We start from the raw sequence: 22,921 nt of genomic DNA, 5'->3' as shown, positions 1-22,921 counted from the left end.
CCCCTGTATACTGCGCCGCAAACTGCTGACCTCTATACACTGCCCTACAAACTACTAACCTCTGCATAAAGCCCTACAAAATACTGACCCCTGTACACTGCTCTACAAACCTGATTCCAAAAAAGTTGGGATACTGTACAAATTGTGAGTAAAAAAAGGAATGGACTCATTTACAAATCTCATAAACTTATATTTTATTAACAATATAATATAGATAACATATCAAATTTTGAAAGTGAGACATTTTGAAATGTCATGCCAAATATTGGCTCGTTTTGGATTTCATGAGAGCTACACATTCCAAAAAAGTTGGGACAGGTAGCAATAAGAGGCCGGAAAAGTTAAATGTACATATAAGGAACAGCTGGAGGACCAATTTGCAACTTATTAGGTCAATTGACAACATGATTGGGTATAAAAAGAGCCTCTGAGAGTGGCAGTGTCTCTCAGAATCAAGATGGGCAGAGGATCACCAATTCTCCCAATGCTGCAGCAAAAAATAGTGGAGCAATATCTGAAAGGAGTTTCTCAGAGAAAAATTGCAAAGAGTTTGAAGTCATCATCATCTACAGTGCATAATATCATCCAAAGATTCAGAGAATCTGGAACAATCTCTGTGCGTAAGGGTCAAACCATATTGGATGCCCGTGATCTTCGGGCCCTTAGACGGCACTGCATCATATACAGGAAGGCTACTGTAATGGAAATCACAACAAAGGCTCAGGAATACTTCCAGAAAACATTGTCGCTGAACATAATCCACCGTGCCATTCACTGTTGCCGACTAAAACTCTATAGGCCAAAAAAGAAACCATATCTAAACATGATCCAGAAGCGCAGGCGTTTTCTCTGGGCCAAGGCTCATTTAAAATGGACTGTGGCAAAGTGGAAAACTGTTCTGTGGTCAGACGAATCAAAATTTGAAGTTCTTTGTGGAAAACTGGGACGCCATGTCATCCGGACTAAAGTGGACAAGGACCACCCAAGTTGTTATCAGCGCTCAGTTCAGAAGCCGGCATCTCTGATGATATGGGGTTGCATGAGTGCGTGTGGCATGGGCAGCTTACACATCTGGAAAGGCACCATCAATGCTGAAAGGTATATCCAAGTTCTAGAACAACATATGCTCCCATACAGATGTCGTCTCTTTCAGGGAAGACCTTTTTTTTCCAACATGACAATGCCAGACCACATACTGCATCAATTACAACATCATGGCTGCATAGAAGAAGGATCTGGGTACTAAAAATGGCCAGCCTGCAGTCCATATCTTTCACCCATAGAAAAAATTTAGGGCATCATAAAGAGGAAGATGCGGCAAAGAAGACCTAAGACAGTTGAGCAACTAGAAGCCTGTATTAGACAAGAATGGGACAACATTCCTATTCCTAAACTTCAGCAACTTGTCTCCTCAGTCCCTAGACGTTTGCAGACTGTTATAAAAAGAAGAGGGGATGCCACACAGTGGTAAACATGGCCTTCTCCCAACTTTTTTGAGATGTGTTGATGCCATGAAATTTAACATTAACTGATTTTTCCCTTAAAATAATACATTTTCTCAGTTTAAACATTTTATATGTCATCTATGTTGTATTCTGAATAAAATATTGAAATTTGAAACTTCCACATCATTGCATTCTGTTTTTATTCACAATTTTTACAGTGTCCCAACTTTTTTGGAATCAGGTTTGTATATACTAATGACACCTGTGCACTGCCCTACTTACTCAGACCAGACAGCCAGATCTGAAACTAGTTAAGCAATTCAGTCCACACTGTGCAAGCAGCATCTTTTTACCTTTTCAGGTTGTCTCCCTTTGTCAATTTCCAAAACTGGGAGGAATCATCTATCTATGCTCCCACACATATACAGTACAAGTACTATTCACACATTTTTCTGTGTCTGTGTTTGACTCTGACACACCCATGTGAGTAACCACATTTTCCCTGCAGACACAATAAAAACAAACTGCCCGTCTGTTTTGCAGCACCTGTTACCATGTAAAAATTGTATTACCATACGTAATTTCTTGGTTTCACCTATAATATTCACTTGTTGACCAGGCCTTTTTCTGACACTTGTTGTTTACAAGTAAAAATCTGTATTTTTTTCTCGAAAATTACTTAGAACCCCCCCCCCCCCCAAACATTATATATATATATATATATATATTTTTTTTTTTTTAACAGAGGCCCTAGAGAATAAAACAGTGGTCGTTGCAATCTTTTATGTCACGCGGTTTTTCAAACACAAATTTTGGGGAAAAATGCACTTTAATGAAAAAAAAAAAAACAATATATACTCCAATTTTTTTGTAAAATATGAAAGATGATGTTACGCCAAGTAAAACGATATCTAACATGTCATGCTTCAAAATTGCATGCACTCATGGAAAATTTCAATAGGTGACGATTTAAAGTTTTTTACAGGTTACCAGTTTAGAGTTACAGAGGAGATGTAGTGCTAGAATTATTGCTCTCGCTCTGACGTTCGCAGCGATACCTCACATGTGTGGTGTGCACGCCATTTACGTATGTGGGCGTGACCTACGTATGCTATCACCACTGCGCGTGAGCACGTGGGAACTGTGGTGTTTTCAAATATATATATTTTTTACATTTATTTTATTACATTTTTTTCCAATTTTACACTCTCTTTAAAAAAAATGTTTTGATCACTTTTATTGCTTTGGCAAATAATGTGCACTGCCTTTTTAAAAGCTCTATTCTGGACCCTCCAGCAAGCAAACAAATGCTACTGTAGTTTTCTTTGTTTGTGAGGGTGCTGGGCAGCAGTGTTTGCCATTATAGGGATTTTCTGCCCTCTACTATCTGTATTTGTAAGTGTCTTTGCTGCCTAATGTCACAGTGTTTTTTATGTATATCACTTACTGTTTCTGTGTGACTTTATTAGAACCCCCAGAGGAAGGAAGTGGAGAGAAAAAGAGAGAGAGAAGCTGAGACCACATGTCCCCATGGAAGAACTGTCGCAAATCCAGACCAGAAGCAGGATTTTAGAATTCTGCAGCAGATAACCCAGGTGTGTCCAAACTATGGTGCTCCAGCTATTCAGGAACTACAATTCCCATCATGCGTAGTCATGTCTGTGAATGTCAGAGTTTTACAATGCCTAATGGGATGTGTAGTTCTGCAACAGCTGGATGGCCGTAGTTTGGACACCCCTGAGATAACCAGATCTATGTGGCTACACTTAGAAACTCAGACCAGACTATAGTGAAGTAAATGTATTAATAATAAAACACAAAACATCCACATACCAAAAAAACAAGAAACAAGCAAACATGAAGATACAAGTGAAGGACAACCATATAACCAAAATGCCTAAGTGACAGAAAGCCTAACAGCATTAACTATATAAAATAAGTACATTATACACAAGATGAGGAACAGGTAACAGAGAATGCCAGGGATGCAAGGAAGTGGGAATAAGGACTGGGTGCAGGAGCAAGGGGAGCAGATACAAGGCAGCAGGGTGCAGCATGCAGGGCTAGAGCTTGATCAGGATACATGGCAACAGCAACAGACTAGCACAACAAATCAAAACACTGACGCAAGTGGAACTAGTAGAGGTGAGACTTAAAGAGAAGTTCTGCCCCCCCCCCCCCCCCCCCATGAAAAAAATGAAGGGTCAGCAGCTACAAATACTGTAGCTGCTGACCTTTAAATATTAGAAATTACCTGTCCAGGGTTCCCGCGATGTCGGCACCCAAAGCCCATTTTTGTAAGGGAACCCGGTAGTGAAGCCTTTCCGCTTCACTGCTGGTTCTCTACTGCGCATGCGCGCTGTGATTTGTAATTGAAAAAGGAGGGGGCTGAACTTCCGAGGGACAGCGTGGCGGCGCTGTCTCCCAGAGGTGGGGAAGGGTACCTGTCAAATTGGGTACCTGTTTCCCCACTCCCCCCTGAAAGGTGCCAAATGTGGCACCGGAGGGGGGGGAGGAAGCACATAAGCAGAAGTTCCACTTTTGGGTGGAACTCCGCTTTAAGTGCACTCCCAACAACCAGCATCAGGTGGAGACTGATTACAAGAAACTGCTGGCTGCTGAGAGATATCCGCTGGTGGAGACTGGAACTACAACTTTCCACCCAAGGAACCAGCGTGGCACCGGCAGGTGATTCAGGTCCTGACACAGAGATTATTAGGCAAGGGGTTCCTATGTTAATGGTTTAATTTTGTTGCCCACAGCTTCTGGGTGTACCTGTATATATAATTATATCTAAAGACTGGTGACATATCTGCTCCCTTGTTGTTATCTCATGGTATCTCACATGTACTATACCATATAGCTAAGTTTGTGATACGGCGTCTGTGTTTGTATCTGTTTTTTGCAGTAGAGTTTATATGCAGCTCCTGTTATTTTAGTTAACCTTGTTTATTCTGTCCAGGGATTAAATAGCTAGTTTTAGCTTAAGGCCCAATAACCAGCATGGGCTAGAGTCAGGTTAGGGATCCGATGGCCCACAGGTAGTTAAAGATCTGATTGCATAGCATATTAGAAGTTACTGGGGACTTGCATTGGATAGGCTGACCCTGAGTTCCAGTATCACACCACAGTTTCTGCTAATGAGAAGCTACATTCCAGGCTGGTTTGATGATGGCTGGATCTCCCCATCATCAATGACTCTGTCTTCAGGTCTTCGACACAAGACGAGTGCCTCATCGTGATCATCCTCAAGGGCCCCTGCAAATGGACTTTGCTGAAACATTTATCTGGGGGCATTTCTATCAATAATTATATATACTTGGGTATATGTGCACAATTCCACCAGGACTCCTATCAGGCCCTTTGTTGATATTACCTATTTTCACATTGGATGTATGTATTGTTAGTAACCTATTATTATATAAAGCTTGTATTATTCCAATACAGTGTGCATCTACAGTATATACTTATGGTTAGAGGTATATGCTGGCTGCAGTAGTTCCTCTTCTCCTAGTTACTTTGATTAGAATACTGGTTAATTTCCCAGGAAGGAAATCTCCTCTGCTCACAGAGGCCCTGTCTGGGGTGAAGGATCTGTCCAATTTTTTTTATCAAACACACTGTTCCACTTAACAAAGGTTGACGTTTTCTTATTTACCTACAGGTTTAGCACAATATCATGTTTGGGGAAAAGACATGTGTTTAAAGCACACTTTGAATGTAGAAGAATTTGGCAGCCAATATAATAATATTTATGGAGCGGAACTTTTAGACCTTGGCCAAATCTCTGATGTTTTCAAAAGCATCAGCTAAAATTCCACTGTTATGAGGTCATTGTTAACAATGTGCAAAAACTCTCAATTTTAAAATGAACCACGCATTACATAACTGGATTTTTGATCATAGCTGGTATATACACTCACTGGCCATTTTATGAGGTACACCTGTTCAATTGCTTGGTAACACAAATTGCTAATCAGCCAATAACATGACAGCAACTTGATGCATTTAGGCATCTAGAACTGGTGAAGATGACTTGCTGAAGTTCAAACTGAGCATCAGAATGGGGAAGAAATGGGATTAAAGTGAATTTGAACATTGCATAGTTGTTGGTGCCAGATGGACTGGTCTGAGTATTTCAAAAACTGCTGATCTACTGGGATTTTCACGCACAGCCATTTCTAGGTTTTACAGAGAATGGTCCGAAAAAGAGAAAATATCCAGTGAGCGACAGTTGTGTGGATAAAAATGCCTTGTTGGTGTCAGAGGAGAATGGGCAGACTGGTTCAAGATAATAGAAAGGCAACAATAACTCAAAAAAATGGAAATGGTACTATTTGTACTAAATAAGTAAAGTCTTTGTTCACCAATGCAGAAGTCTGCCAAGGAAAATAGGTGAGTTGGAAGCTCTGGTGCATGAGGAGAACTATGATTTAATTGGAATTGCTGAATCTTGGCTTCATTCTTTACATGACTGGGTTACTCATATTCCTGGCTATGCTCTCTTTTGGAAAGACAGGGTAAAACGGAGGGGTGGTTATGTCTGTCTCTATTTGAGAAGTGATCTCAAAGTGAGTGGGAAAGAGGACATAGTTGATGGAGAGTGTGATGAGTCTGAAGCAGTATAGGTGGAAATGTACATGGGTGTGCTTAATCCAAAGACTATCATTGGAGTTTGTTATAGACCTCCCACTATTAATGAGGAGGCGGTGACTCAGCTCCTTGCACAGATAGAAAGGGCTGCAAGGGCTGGAACAGTAATAATAATGGGGGATTTTAAATACCCAGAAATTGACTTGAGCAATGGCACTGCTGGAACAGTTAAAGGGCAAAAATGTATAAACCTATTAGAAGACAATTTTATGGTGCAGCTTATTGAGGCCCCGTCTAGATATGATGCTCTGCTGGACCTGGTAATCTCAAACCATACAGAACTTATTACTAATGTTCATATAAAAGAACATCTGGGTAGCAATGACCATAATATGATTTCATTTAATGTTAGCTGCAAACAACAAACGCATACAGGAAATATAAAAACACTTAAAGCAGAGTTCCAGCCACGAAAAAAAATTTCAATAAAAATACCCCCGGGACAGTCAGGGCTAGTACATTCCACAATGGATAGCCTCTGAACTGTCCCGGGTAGCACTTACCTGCAAGAAGAAATACTTACCTTTAAAATTTCTTCTCCAGCGTTGCCATCTTGGATGTGGGCAGCTGAAGCCAGCGCGATCCTCTTCTGCGTCCTCTTCCGAGTCCTCTTCTCCCAGAATGCGTCTGCACCGGCCCCGCTCGTCACTTCCGGTGCGGCGCCGCATTCCTCCACTGCTTCTGGGCATGCCCAGAAGCTGTTTAGCAGGGAATGCGGTGCCGCACCGGAAGTGAAGAGCGGGGCCGGTGCCGGTGCATTGATTCCTGGGAACGATGACGTTCAGCTCCCAGGAATCATTGCAAACCGGAGGTGACGATGCGGGCCGCCGAGGGAGGAAGTGGAAGAAAGGTGAGTATATTTTTCTACAATAACAAGGTAAGTAAAAAAAAAAAAAATCGTAACTATCCATTTCTTTTTCAGGTGACAAATAGGAAGCGGATGGCGACAAAATCGATTATGTCGATTTTGTGGCCGGAACTCCGCTTTAACTTTAGAGAGCAAATTTTCCAAGGAAGAGGGCCGCTCTCCTGAACACAGAATGGAAATTGGGGCGGAACAGTGGTGCAGTGGTTAGCACTTTCACCTAGCAGCAAGAGGGTCGCTGGTTCGAATCCCAACCACGACACTACCTGCCTGGAGTTTGCATGTTTTCCCTGTGCCTGCGTGGGTTTCCTCCAGGTACTCCGGTTTCCTCCCACACTCCAAAGACATGCTGGTAGGTTAATTGGATCCTGTATAAAAATTGGCCCTACTATGTATGTATGAATGTGAGTTAGGGACTTTAGATTGTACACTCCTTGTATGTAAAAGCGCTGCTTAAATTGACAGCGCTATATAAGTACCTGAAATAATAATAATAGAATGGGAATTCTTCAAAAAAACTGTATGCAAACTCACTGTAAAGTATATTCCCATGGGCAATAATTTAAGGCTAAAAATAAAATGTGGCTCATGGCCAAAGTTAAAAAAGCTATAAATAATAAGAAAAGAGCTTTTAAAAAATATAAAAATGAAGGAATACTATCATTGTTTAATTGTTACAAAGAAAATAACAGAATATGTAAAAAGAAAATCAAGGACGTAAAAATTCAAAATGAATGACAGGGTGCAAAATATAGTAGGACAAACCCCAAAACATTCTTCTAATATATTAATAGTAAAATAGTCAGGTCTGAGCATGTAGGCTCTTTACAAAATAATCTGGGGTGGGTGACTTGTAACAAAGAGAAGACAAATTTCTTAAATCATTTCTTTAGCACTGTGTATACAAAGGAGCACGGGGGAGCTCATGACCATAATAGAGATGTATTGACACAGCCCCAAATGATCCACAATGGCTAAAAAGTGATATGGTCCAGAAATATTAAGACAGATAAAGGTGGATAAAGCATCTGGACCAGATGGCATCCTCCCACACATCCTAAAATAATTGAGCTCTGGGATTTCAAAGCCTTTGTTTCTAATTTTTAGGGACTCGTTAAGGACTGGAATAGTACCACTGGGTTGGTGTAGGGCCAATGTGGTGCCTATATTTCAAAAGGGATCAAGTAACTATAGACCTGTTAGTTTAACTTCTATAGTCCCTAAGATACTGAAGACTTTAAAAAAAGACCACATAGATGAGTTCTTGCTGGAAAAAAAATATTTTAAGCAACAGACAGCATGGACTCATGAAAGACAGAAGTTGTCAAACAAACCTGATTTCTTTTTATGAGAAGGTAAGTAAAACCTTGGACATAGGGTTGACTGTGAATGTAGTATACTTGGATTTTGCAAAAGCCTTTGACACAGTTCCCCACACACTGCTAATGTGTAAGGTTCGTCTGTAGGGTGTAAGGTAAAGTCTACAGGCTTGGAAAAAATACGTTTGAAAATGGATAGAAAATTGGCTAAAAGAATTAGGAGAGTATTGGTAATGATTCTTACATTGAATAGTCTAAGGTTATCAGTGGTGTACCCCAAGGTTCAGTTTTGGGACCCTTACTTTTTAATATCTTTATAAATGATATAGGGTCTGGGATTAAAAGTACCATTTCAGTCTTTGCAGATGACACCAAGCTATGCAGTGGAAAAACTTCCTTACAGGATGTCTCCAGCTTACAAGCTGACCTCAATGCACTGTTTCATTGGGCAGATATTTGGCAAATAAGGTTTATTGTTGATAACTGTAAGGTTATGCACTTGGGGGCTAAGAATATGCATGCATCATACATACTAGGGGTAATCCATAGCAAGGAAGGATCTGGGTGTTCCGGTGGATCATAAGCTTAATAATAAATAGCATGCAATGCCAAGCTGCAGTTTCCAAAGCGAGCAAAGTCCTTTCATGTATTACCAGAGGCATAGACTCCAGAGAGAGAGATATCATTTTGCCCCTGTACAAATCATTAGTAGGACCTTATCTGGAATATGCAGTTCAGTTTTGGGCACCAGTTCTCAAAAATGATATCGGGGAACTGGAGAAAGCGCAGAGAAGGGCAACCAAACTGATAAGAGGCATGGAGGGGCTCAGCTATGAGGAAAGATTAGAGGGACTAAATTTATTCTCTCTTGAGAAGAGGACATTAAGTGGAATATAATCAACATGAATAAATACATAAGGGATCCATATAGTGAACTTGGTGTTGAGTTTTTCACTTTAAGGTCATCACCGAGGACAAAGGGGCACTATTTTCATCTAGAGGAAAAGAGATTTCGTCTCCAAATATGGAATGGTTTCTTCACAGGAAGAGCTGTGAAAATGTGGAATAGACTCCCTCCAAAGGTGGTTCTGGCCAGCTGAGTAGATTCCTTTAAAAAAGGCCTGGATTCTTTCCTAGGTGTACATAATATAACTGGGTACTAATATTTATAGGTACAGTTGATCCAGGGAATATCTGATTGCCTCTTGGGGATCAGAAAGGAATTTCTTTCCCTGCTGTAGCAAATTGGATCATGCTTTGCTGGGGTTTTTAGCCTTCCTCTGGATCAACTGTGGGTATAGGATTGTGTATATCAGATTGCATGGTGGTGTTTTCTTTATTGTTTTTTATTGGTTGAGCCAGATGGACTTGTGTCTTTTTTCAACCTGGTTCACATACAGGCGACCCGACTTGCCGGGGCGACCTGTGAAGTCGCGGTGCACAGCGCGCACCACGACCTCGGAGCGACATGCACGGACTTCATATCATTGAAGTCAATGCAGGTCGCTCCAGGTCGCCCCAAAGTAGTACAGGACCCTTTTTCTAAGTCGGAGCGACTTGTGTAGCTCCTATTAGAACGGGTCCTGTGCTAATCTATGGCAGGCGACCCATGGCGACTTGTCAGGCGACCAAGTCGCCTGACAAGTCGCCCCAGTGTGAACCGGCTCAAATTATGTAACTATGTAAATAACCACTTGTTACAACCAAGGTAGGTATGCAGAATACCATCTCTGAATGCACAACACATCGAACCTCGAAGCAGGAAAAGCTACAGCAGCAGAAGACCAGACCGGTGCCACTCCTGCCAGCTAAGAACAGGAAACTGAGGCTACAATTTTCACAGGCTCACCAAAATTGGACAATAGAATAGAATAAATTAGAATATTGAAAAAAACATTTCTTAGTCTGATGAGTCTTGATTTCAGCTGTGACATTCAGATGGTCAGAATTTGGCATAAATAACATGAAAGCATGGATCCATCCTACCTTGAATCAATGGTTCAAGCTGGTGGTTTAATGGTTTGAGGGATATTTTCTTGGCAGACTTTGGGTACCTTAGTACCAATTGAGCATCGTTTAAATGCCACGGCCTACTTGAGTATTGTTGCTGACCATGACCATCCCTTTATGATTACAGTGTACCCATCTTCTGATGGCTACTTCCAGCAGGATAATTGACCATGTCACAAAGCTCAAATCATCTCAAACTGGTTTCTTGAACAAGACAATGAGTTCACTGTACTCCAATGGCCTCCACAGTCACCAGATTTCAATCGAATAGAGCACCTTTAGAAAGTGGTGAAACGGGAGATTTGCATGATGGATGTGCAGCCGATACATCTGAAGCAACTGTGTGATACTAGCATGTCATTATGGACCAAAATCCCTGAGGAATGTTTCCAACACACCTATGCCAGGAAGGATAAAGGCAGTTCTGTAGGTAAAAGGGGGTCCAACCCAGTACTAGCAAGGTGCACCTAATAAAGTGGCCAGTAAGTGTATGATAATAAGATATTTGCAAAACTAACAGTTTTGAAATTGCAAAATGGTCATTGCAGCTTTCAAATTGCTTTGGCATTTTATCACAATTGAAAAGCCCTCACACAGGCTGGGTTTACTGTAAGAGGGTCATTTGGATCTGTTTACCCTCCAGACCTTCCCACGTCAAATGCCTTGGCTTCCACTTGAGCTAAGCTGTGCTAACTATCAAAAGTTTTATCCATCTGCCATGCTGACTCAATAAACTGTAATCTAAGCATCATTAGTCCTCCACCCATTTTTAGTTGACGCCTCATTATCTTGCTTGCCTAGGGCAAGAAAGAGAGCAGCAGAAGTTGGTGTACAGAGCAGACATTGGAAGAAGCTCCAGACAATGTCAAGTATAGAAGTATGAAAGACTGAACAATCTCTCTTTGCCCATTTAGCCCTGGGCAGATTTCGTTTTAACTACATATAGGACTTCTATCTACCTATCTGTTCCATTTCACAGGAACCCTAGGAGAGATTTTTTTAAGTTTATCTAAGGCCAACACTTTTTTTTTTTTAATTAAGGATGGAGTAGAGACAGGTTAAAACCACTGTCAGGTTTTTTTCTGTAATTTATGTCTTAGTGGATAGAATACCCTTTACCTTGTGGCCTGTAGATACAATAGGAAACAAAAAGAAAATTACCTAAAGTCAAGCAAATCCCCTCTTATACAGTTGTCACCGAAACTAGCGTCCCCATTGGAAGATTTCTCCTTTATTTTTTTTAGTGACAGCTCTAAAATTTCTAGTTTCCCTGCATTTTAGTCCTGGAGATAGTGATCTTCCCCAGGAGCAACAACAAAATCAGTAAAAACCTAGATGAGCAAGGAGGAAAGTGCCAAAGCAGAACATTTAAAGTTTAGATTTCTTTTTATTTAGATATATATATCAAAACAAGCCAGTGCCTTACTGGATTCTTATAAAATTGGAGGAATCTTGAGGGGTAATTAGTATGATCGCTCTAGATGCCAGGGAAACTTTTAACCTGACAAAGGGTCTAAATCCTCACCACTCCATACAAAACTGAAAAAATGGCTTAACCACTTGACCACCAGAAGATTTACCCCCTTCATGACCAGGCCATTTTTTGCTAAATGGCACTGCGTTACTTTAACTGGCAATTCCACGTTCATGCAACACTGTACATAAATGAAATGTATGTATTTTTTTCCCCCACAAATAGAGCTTTGTTTTGGTGGTATTTGATCACCACTTTGATCACCATTTTACGTTTTGTGCTATAAACAAAAAAAATACCGACAATTTTGAAAAAAAAAAAATATTTTTTAATTTTGCTATAAAATATACCGTATTTTTCGCCGTATAAGACGCACCGGCATATAAGACGCACCCAATTTTAAAGGAGGAAAATCTAGAAAAAAAAGATTCTGAACCAAATACTGCAGTAAAATATTTTATATCAACAGGTGAGGGTATAGGCATGGCACAGGTGAGGGTATAGGCATGGCACAGGTGGTGCTTTAGGCATGGCACAGGTGGTGCTTTAGGCATGGCACAGGTGGTGGTACAGGCATGGCACAGGTGGTGCTTTAGGCATGGCACAGGTGGTAGTACAGGCATGGCACAGGTGTTGCTTTAGGCATGGCACAGGTGGTGCTTTAGGCATGGCACAGGTCGGCTTCAATCACTTACCTGCTCTCCTGGGCTTCCTGCGAGACGTCCACGGCGCTGCTCCTCTCGTCCTCTTCTTCTGACGGCGGCGGGATTCCTGGAACCGTCCACGGCGCTGCTCCTCTCGTCCTCTTCTGTCTTCTTTGACGTCGGCTCTCTCGGTCCGGCGGAAAGGAGATCGGGCGGTGACGGTGCGTGACTGACGCATGCACCGGCACCGCCCCCATTGCGACATCAGGACTCAGCAGGCAGCAGGCAAAATGTGTATTTGCCGTATAAGACGCACCAACTTTCCCCCCCCCCAGTTTTGGGGAAGAAAAAGTGCGTCTTATACGGCGAAAAATACGGTATACCATAAAAAATTTAAAAATAAAATTTCTTCATAAATTTAGGCTAATATGTATTCTGCTACATATGTTTGGTGAAAAATCCCAATAGGCATATATCGACTGGTTTGTGAAAATAACATCTACAAACTACTGTATTGATACTGGGATTTTTTTGTAATACTAGTAATGGCGGCAATCAGCGGCTTAAAGCGGGACTATGATATTGTGGTGGCTGGCCAATCTGACACTTTGTGGGAACTAGTCACATTAATACAGTGATCGGCTAAAAATACACACTGTCACTGTATTAATGACACTGGCTGGGAAGGGGTTAAATATCCAGGGTCGATCAAAGGGTTAAATGTGTGCCTAGCCAGTGTTTACTATGTGTTGCTTTTACTAAGAGATGTGCTGGATTTTATTTCTTGCTTTGCAGAGAAACAAAATCCAGCACATCCCTGCTGACAGGACAGAGCTCTGCCTTGTTTACATAAGCAGAGCTCTGTTTTGTCTTTCTCCTCACCAATCAGCGGGTGCTGGAGGACATCCATTGGCCGTCACGCACTGATCAGCTTGTGCTGCGACTAATCACATGGCAAGTGGTACGCGTGTGAGTCCCCTACCTGAAAGAGCAGAATCACATATACACTGTATATATTGTATACACATGATTCTGCGCCGCCGTCAGAAGAAGAGGACGAGAGGAGCAGCACCGTGGACGTCTCGCAGGAAGCCCAGGAGAGCATATGTACATTATATACAGTATCTCACAAAAAGTGAGTACACCCCTCATATTTTTTGTAAATATTTTATTATATTTTTTTCATGTGACAACACTAAAGAAATTACACTTTGCTAAAATGTAAGTAGTAAGTTTGCAGCTTGCATAACAGTGTAAATTTGATGTCCTCTCAAAATATCTCAACACAGCCATTATTGTCTAAACCGCTGGCAACAAAATTGAGTACACCCCTAAGTGAACATGTCAAAATTGGGCCCAATTAGCCAATTTACCTCACTGGTGTCATGTGACTCATTAGTGTTACAAGGTCTCAGGTGTGAATGGGGAGCAGGTGTGTTAAATTTGGTGTTATCGCTCTCACTCTCTCATACTGGTCATTGGAAGTTCAACATGGCACATTATGGCAAAGAACTCTCTGAGGATCTGAGAAAAAGAATTGTTGCTCTACATAAAGATGGCCTGGACTATAAGAAGATTGCCAAGACCCTGAAACTGAGCTGCAGCAAGGTGGCCAAGACCATACAGTGGTTTAACAGGACAGGATCCACTCAGAACAGGCCTCACCATGTTCAACCAAAGAAATTGAGTGCACATGCTCAGCGTCAAATCCAGAGGTTGTCTGTGGGAAATAGACGTATGAGTGCTGCCAGCATTGCTGCAAAGTTTTAGGGGTTGGGGGGGGTCAGCCTGTCAGTGCCCAGAATATACGCCGCACACTGTATCAAATTGGTCTGCATGGTTGTCGTCCCAGAAGGAAGCCTCTTCTAAAGGTAATGCACAAGAAAGCCGGCAAACAGTTTGCTGAAGACAAGCAGACTAAGGACATGGATTACTGGAACCTTGTCCTGTGGTCTGATGAGACCAAGATAAACTTATTTGGTTCAGATGATGTCAAGTGTGTGTAGCGGCAACCAGGTGAGGAGTAGAAAGAGAAGTGTGTCTTGCCTACAGTCAAGCATGGTGGTGGGAGTGTCATAGTTTGGGGCTGCATGAATGCTGCCGAAAGTGGGTAGCTACAGTTCATTGAGGAAACCATGAATGCCAACATTTATTGTGACATACTGAAGCAGAGCATGATCCCCTCCCTTCAGAGACTGGGGCGCAGGGCAGTATTTCAACATGATAATGACCCCAAAAACACCTCCAAGACGTCTTGCTAAAGAAGCTGATGGTAAAGGTGATGGACTGGCCAAGCATGTCTCCAGACCTAAACCCTATTGAGCATCTGTGGGACATCCTCAAATGGAAGGTAGAGGAGCGAAAGGTCTCTTACATCCACCAGCTCGGTGATGTCATCATAGAGGAGTGGAAGAGGACTCCAGTGGCAACCTGTGAAGCTCTGGTGAACTCCATGCCCAAGAGGGTTAAGGCAGTGCTGGAAAATAATGGTGGCCACACAAAATATTGACACTTTGGGTCCAATTTGGACATTTTCACTTAGGGGTGTACTCACTTTTGTTGCCAGCGCTTTAGACATTAATAGCTGTGTGTTGGGTTATTTTGCGGGGACAGCAAATTTACACTATTATACAAGCTGTACACTCACTGCTTTACATTGTAGCAAAGTGTCATTTCTTCAGTGTTGTCACATGAAAAGGTATAATAAAATATTTACAAAAATGTGAGGGGTGTTTTCACTTTTGTGAGATACTGTATATACATGGATAGAGCTGGGCTCAGGGTCCTATGCGGAACAGGACTGCATTGGGGTTGGAAGGTGCATGTCATTGAGAGGAACCTAACCTTCATCTGCCACCATAAGGGATTCACCAGCATTGGACACTGGCAGTTTTGAACTGTCACCTTTTCTGGTAAGCTTGGGCAGCCACAAGATAGTTGGTTAGGAAATGGACAGAGTTGCAATTAACCACTGTAATGTACCTAAATGTTTTAGGTAATGTTTAAGTTCATGAACCAGAATCTTGAGCTTGGTCTGAAGTTACTCTGAATGGGTGCAAGTGGTACTTGGCAAATCAGAAGAACAGAGCCTGTAAAGCACACATGGGGTATAACGAAAGGCCACTACAAAAGGTTGGAGTTGGAGAAAAGTTGTCATGAACCAAGGACTGGTGGGAAGTGTATAGCAGCCAGTCATGAATCGTGGTACCCGACACAAGTGACAGCCTACAAATAGAAAATGCATACAGCCACCTCATCTCATGATTGGTAAACTGCATTAGATTACATATTTGGTTTGGGGATTAATACCACTTTAAACCTGTGTTGCACAAGTATAATTAGGTTTATTTAAAGTGTAACTCCACTTGTTGAGAAAAAAACAATATCCTCTGGGTGATCTATGTACATTACAAGGATTTTGACAAACTTTGTTGCTTGTTTGTTGCTTTTGTTATTTTGAAGAAATCCCTGTATGTTTGTCTGTACCCATGTGCAAAAGTGAGTCTCATGGCAGTGGTATCTTATGGCACTTTTCCACTGCAAGTACCGGCTCGGATCCACTCGGCCCTGCTTGGCTCTGTTTGGTTTTCCACTGCATGGTACCGCATGGTACGTTGCTTTTCCACTAAAGTAAAGTTGGTGGGATAACAATGATTCTCTGACCAATCAGTGGCTAATAGTGACAAACAGTCAAGGCTGCATGCAAAGGATTGTGGGATATGGTACCGGTACGGCCCTCTTGGAACCACAACTGAGGTGGTACTGTTTAAGCGAGCCGCAACGTTCGGTTCCATGTAATGGAAAAGCGTCGCCGCACCGTACCGTACCGAACCGTACCGTACCGAACCGTTCCAACACCGTACCATGTAGTACCATGCAGTGGAAAAGCACAAAAGTGAGCCGAACCATTCGGTTTCCATGCAGTGGAAAAGCACCATTAGTTATCAACCAGCTGCTGCACCTGCAAAGCTCTAATGAGGAAAATTGCCGGGCCTGCATCCCTTTGGATGTGATTTCCTATTGGAAGTACTGTATATTACTAAAAAATACATTTTTGTTGCAGGGGATGCCTGAGATTTGACTTGTATCTTAGTGCAGACTTCTGGGAAAATCAGTGAGTCAATCACACAAGCAGAAAACTTCTGGGAAAATCAGTGAGTCAATCACACAAGCAGAAAATTACATATCTTGGGGGTTTTCTGTACACATTTTGTGTACAGAACACCTCCAGGCAGCCATTTTGCTGTGCAATTTCAGAAAATTACAGAGCTGCAGATTGAAAAAGGAAAGGTCATTTTTAATAACATTCAATTACAATATGATTTGTGTCACTATTGTATATGTATATTGTATATAACAGGATGCCGAAACATTAAATGTCCCCCCATAGTATCAGTTAAATATATAACCCTGTTGTGATTTGCATTCATTCATTCCTCTATTCATATGTAATTTTCAGAAAAGGTAGTGAATCTCACATACTGGAAATGCATTTACATATCCAAGTATTCACATATTCATACTTTACTCCATATAAGGAAAAACATGCTCACATTATTGTTAGGCGTTCTTGGCAATCTGGAAATGATAGAGAAGAAATCCTGGACACAGAAATATAATCTAAAACTATATCAATGTCAATATGAGACTGGCTGCAAAAGACAACCCCCTCTACTATTCTTCATAATAAATACATATTCACTCTAGATTTTAAAGGAGGAACAATAAAAATGTTAAAATACGTGTTCAAAATTTAGAATATTTGCATTGCTTACCTGATCGTTTCGTAGTTCAGAGATGCAGGACAGAAAGAGCTTTGTTAGAATTCAGCTGCCCTAAGTGCTGAAATAAGCTGTAATTGTGCCTGAGCATAGGAAACACACCCTCTAACATGTATGGAGGCAGGTATGAGTCAGTCCTATTCCTACCCAACAAAAATGATAAGTATTGGCAGCATTTGCAAAGTGTAGCAGGGTAGTGGCTTGATTAAGCTGTAGCGCTGGAAGTTGAAACATGCTCATGCATGAAACCTACTGCCTCTTGTTAGTCTTGTGAAATACAGGATCTGATCCACTTCTCCTAGACTCCTTTAATCTAATAACTTTATACAAATGAAAGATGAGCCCCCAAAGTCGCATTATTATCCATATAAAACATACTTTATTGTCCTGTTATTTAAAAAAGTATCATAATAAATGAAACGCAGTAGCACTTAGTCACGTCTATAAAATATTCACACCCTCACAGTTCCCAGCTGTGCTTATCCATTGTTTGATTTAATCATGCATTGTATTAACCACTTGCCAACTGCGCACAGTAATCCTACTGCGGCACTGCGGCTCTCCTGCAGTGCCATCTTAAGAGCATTAAAGGGCCCCGGTCAATACAGTGCACGGGGCCCCCCCTACACAATCCCCCACGAGAATAAAAATGCAAATTTTCGATAAGGCAATATGTATTGGTACAGCAGTGCCAGGCTAATGACATCTTCCAAGCTCGGCGGCTGGGTCTGGTGAACACACACACAGACTGGAGTCCTGTGTGTGCCTGTTCCCAGGGAGGTGGACAGGCATTCCTGCAGTTGTGGGCTCTCACTCAATGGCCCAAGTGGCCTGACAGCAGCGCAGGACCGACAGGTACTTGCCACCTGCTATGTTCGGCAGGGGGATGCACATGGGAATCGGAACTAATACTTGCCTGGGGCTGGGTTGCTGAGCAGGTGGGGCCCCCCAGGCAAGTGGGGCCCCCGGGCAACTGCCCAGCGTGCCCATTCGGTAAGATGGCCCTGCTCTCCTGGGTCCAGAGACGTAGACCTAAGTCGCTGGAGTTCATGTGATTCCGGTGGCGCGCACGCGCCGCCGGAGCCCCGCTCCCTCTTTGTTTAGGCCCAGCGGGAGTCGGGCCGGGGGAGGAGAGCGATTGCCGCCTCCCTCCCTGATCGTTATGTAAGCAAAGCAGACGGGTCTTCTCAGTGACAGACAGGAGGAGATCACAGGATTCAGCTAAGCTGAGACTGCGATCTCTGTGTCTGTCACAGAACCCCCCCCCACACACACACACACACACACACGTCAGTAAGCATGAGGCATACATTTAACCCCTTGATCACCAACAGTGTTAACCCCTTCATTGCCAGTGTCATTATTACAGTAACAGTGCATATTTTTAGCACTGATTACTGTAGTAATGTCACTGGTCCCCCAATAGTGTCAAAAATGTCAGTTAGGGGTCCGATCTGTCCACCACAATGTTGCAGTCCTGCAAAAAATCACAGATCGCCGCCATTACTAAAAAAAAAAAAAAAAACAATAAAAATGACATAAATCTTTCCCGTAGTTGGTAAACGCGATAACTTTTGTGCAAACCAATCAAAATACGCTTATTGCAATTTTTATTACCAAATATATGCAGCAGAAAACTAATTGGCCTAAAATGTTAAAAAATTTAGATTTAATTTTTTTTTTTTGAGAATGTCATAGCAGAATGTGAAAAATATTGTTATTTTTTTTTTTTAAATTGTCGCTATTTTTATGTTTATAGTTTATAGCGTGATCAAATACCACCAATACAGGTGATCAAATACCACCAAAAGAAAACTCTATTTGTGGGGAAAAAAAGGACACAAATTTTGTTTGGGTAGAGCGTTGCATGACCGCGTAATTGTCCGTTAAAGTAACGCAGTGCTGAATCTCAAAATAGAGCCTGGTTAGGAAGGGGGTAAAATCTTCCGGGGCTAAAGTGGTTAAAAAGAGGTTAGTTTATTTGTGATATTGCCTGATCTGTACTAAGTAAAGACATTTATTTACAAAGCAAACAAGACCACACAATGTGCATTTATTCCTATTTTAATAACCTGATTGCACCTATATGTATATTTCATAGCCCATTGTGACTGAAAGAAATTATATTTACTAGTTAAAATGTTAATAGTTGAGGCCTGAGTTCCCCTAGCAACCCTCTATCAACAGTAGAGTATAAAATCTCATATATAAACCTTTAACCTCTTTTTTTTTAGATGCTGATTATTACATTTTAGATATATATACAGACATATTAAAAGCGTACAATAAACATAATTTCACAAACTTTTGTCCTTCGGAGTTCAGGTGACAAGAAGATCAATAGCCATGGTGAAAAAAATTACAGCCGAAAAAAGTACATAGCATATGCAGATAATTATGGGGTCCCCTGGCACAACCATAGTGGCCCACATAGTGAGCGTAGAATGTATCCATAAACCCCAAATGTTCTCAAATCACTTGGGGGAACCCTTGGTGGTATATATAAGCTGGTATACAGGAAAGGCAGAATTAAGTTTTTCAGCTCTGAAAGAGATGGAGGAGAGGATAATTTCCAGGTCAATAGGCAGTTTTATGCATAGAAATATAGCAGCCTTAATAATTTCCCAGATTAGTTGGATAATTTTGTCTTTAGAAGAGATAACCAAGGGCATGTAGGATGTATTAAAAGTCCACCAGTTTCCTGCTGACAGTTGAGGCAACATATTGTGCCCCTTATTTCAAATGACAGAAGTTGGGTCTATTTTAGCAGAGAAAAATGTAGCATAATATTTGGAAATACATTTGCTATTATCTAGGACATTAAAAGTTTCTCTAATGGGATTTGTGTAAAAAAATATATATATCCCTTTTGAACTGACTTATAACTGCATGTTAAGGTGGATAGTAGTATGAGAATTTGGTGAGGGATTGCGTATTCTGACTGTAGATTCTTAAAATCAATTGTGTTGCCAAATAGTATAGATGGAAGTAACGGAATGCTCAGATGACAGTTGATGGGTAGTAAGAGAGATTCTGGGGGTACCTTGATTCCATATAACGGAAGTACAATTAGAGTTTATTGTTGAAAATACTTCTGGGGAATGGTGCAGGCTTAGTTGGCCAGAATATATAAGAACTTAGGGAGAAAATGCATGTTTAACAGATTCACCTAACTCATAAGGTCGAGTGGGAGATTTATCCATTGTTTGGTCTTGGTGAGGAGAGTGTCCAAATGCAGTACAAAAATTGTTAGGTTTTTTTTTTGCTGGATTGAAATATGTACCACTATGCCATGGGTGTCCAACCTTTTGGCTTCTCTGGGCCACATTGAGTGTAGAGAAATTTTCTTGGGCCGCATATAAAAAATATTCTATAGTTAAGGTTTATAAGTAGTAAAATGCCGCCGCACCCCCCGCACTAATTTAACACAACTAGAGAATGCCTACCGTTAGTTAGAAGCCGCTGTGGCCATGCCCCCGACCCAACTTTGTTTCTCCCCAGCAAAAAAAAATTGTCAGGGGGCAGTGGGCCGCATTGCCTGGGGATCTGGGCCGCATGTGGCCCCTAGGCCGCAGGTTGGACATGTCTGCACTATGCCAAGGCATTTAAATTTGTGAACCACTTTAAGTTGAGAGGTAGGGTGAGCACTTCAGGGTCCGATGGAAGAAATAAAGACTTTTCCCAATTGCCCTTAAAACTTGAGAATCCCCACAACTCTCTCAGCAGAGCCAATAAATGTAATAAAGATTGATTAGGGTCCCCCAGATAAATCAGGGCATCATCAACATAAAAAACATGTTCTTGCAATTAATTCATCTGAAAGCCATAAATTATAAAGAATTTCTCAGCATACTAGCCAGCTATTCTAAAATAAGAGTGAAAAAAGCTGGGGAGAGGCAAAAACCCTGTCTGGTGCCATGAAAAATTGTCTGAGATGGAAATCTGAGATGGAAGTAATAACTGTAATTCTTGCTTGTTGGACAGTATATAAAATGTTCACCCAATTAATAAAATTAGGGTCAAAGCCAAATGTATGCAGGACTGTTATGAGGTAAGGCCATTCCATGCTGTAGAAAACATCATGGGTATCAAGGGAAATAATAATCTGCCTTCCTCATGTGAATATGGAAACTGCAGATTAGTAAACAACCTTCAGATACTTAGACAGGTGAATCTGTTGGAGGAAAAACTTGCTAGATCTTATCCTACCAGTTTGCCTATATTCCTTGTAATTAAGGTGAAAAACCTTCTGTGCTTCAGAATCCCGCCCAGCCCCCCCTTTTTTTTTTTTTTACCTGAGCCCGATCCTATCCAGCATTATGCCACTGTCTCCCTCCTTCCTGGGCAGATTGATAGTAACCAGAGACATTGGCTCCTGCTGCTGTCAATGAAATGCTTTGCCGAGCGAACAGGAGGCGGGGCCTGGGCCACCCACTCTGTGTCAATAGATTCATCCTGGGATAGGCTATAAAAGCCAAGGGCACATGTGGCAGGGGGTCTTTTGGTGGGAAGCCAAGTCCCAGAAGGAGGGTGACGGCTGTCTCCTCCTCTGAAGTTGTGTAAGGTGGTCACAGGCAGTTGGCCTGGTGAACTGGAAAGTGTGGCTGAACCCAGAGGTCCAGTGGATGCTAACAAGTGGAGTTTGGAAGCAACGGTGACTCTGGAAAAATAGTGAGTACAGAGGAACTTGCCCAGGTGTCTACCAGGAAGGAGACCACTCCAGAAGCTAGGGTCAGCGGACGGGTGTCAGCACACTGGTATTGAGAAAAAAGGGGTCTGCCAGTTTTAAAACCCTGAAGAGAATATTACACAGGAGCATTTAAAGTATCTTCACTTAGTGGCAAAGTGAAGCAACGGCCTTGCCGCACTCTAAAGTAGGCTGTCCCTCAGACTGTGAATAGTTAATAGTTGGAGTATCCCACTCATCCCTTCTCCTATCAAAGTTCTCATTTAAACCACAAAAACAACATCCCCTGGATTGATTATTGACTGAGCCAAGAACTTTCATTGCTGTTTATCTGCTGTCAGTTGCTAAGGGTAACCCAGGGGAATCCAGAAGGTGTTATTCTCAGCAGTCCTCTAGGGGGCAGTGCTACACATATAAACAGGTGATGGGCAATATAGTGCAGATCTCATCTAAGATCAAAGTTTTATCGATTATACTAGGAACTGTTTCAGCATACATGACAACTCCAATTCTTCCTCTTGGATGCTAGGACAATAATTTCAAGGCACTGGATGACAAATGCTACCCTACTGATGAAAGAATTGATAGCTGAACTCAACCATCCAATGTAAATTGTAGAGCTAAGAGAATAACAATATGATAGATTTAGAAGAGAACTGGGCTTGGCAAATTCTACAATAATGGATCTTGATTTGGGAACTTGACTGATGATGACCAAAAGTAGGGATAGCTTGCCATTGGTGGGCACTTTGCTTTTCCCATAGTTAGCATGAAACTGTTCGATATGCTATATCAAAGCTAAGGATTCTTTCAGTAAAAAGGTTTAATGAGGATAATTGAATGTTAAGAGAACACAGTTGGTATGCAATTATAATTGCATGGTGAAGCGACCAAGTCTTTGATGATTAATTTCTTTGAATGGAAAAGGGAACTATCTATTAATCAACCAATGTGAGATAGGAGCTAAAATTTATAGAAATTTGCATTATCAGACAGAAATACCTCATCTGTCAATGTGGAAATTAGCATTTCAGACCACAGCG

General features: G+C 41.6%; 1 protein-coding gene across 1 annotated transcript in view; it reads right to left on the bottom strand.

Moving 5' to 3' along the window:
* SERPINB5 (serpin family B member 5) overlaps window positions 1-17,334 on the bottom strand; it is a 50,246-nt gene extending 32,912 nt beyond the window's left edge. Inside the window, exon 1 of the mRNA XM_082259936.1 lies at window positions 17,186-17,334. The gene's annotated coding sequence lies outside the window, so the exon portion shown is untranslated. The remainder of the gene's footprint in view (window positions 1-17,185) is intronic.
* Between the last annotated feature and the right edge of the window lie 5,587 nt (window positions 17,335-22,921).

The sequence above is a fragment of the Pelophylax lessonae genome (genome assembly GCF_965119305.1).
Source record: "Pelophylax lessonae genome assembly, chromosome: 5".
In the NCBI taxonomy this organism is placed as follows: domain Eukaryota; kingdom Metazoa; phylum Chordata; class Amphibia; order Anura; family Ranidae; genus Pelophylax; species Pelophylax lessonae.
This window is presented reverse-complemented; position numbering and strand designations above follow the sequence as displayed.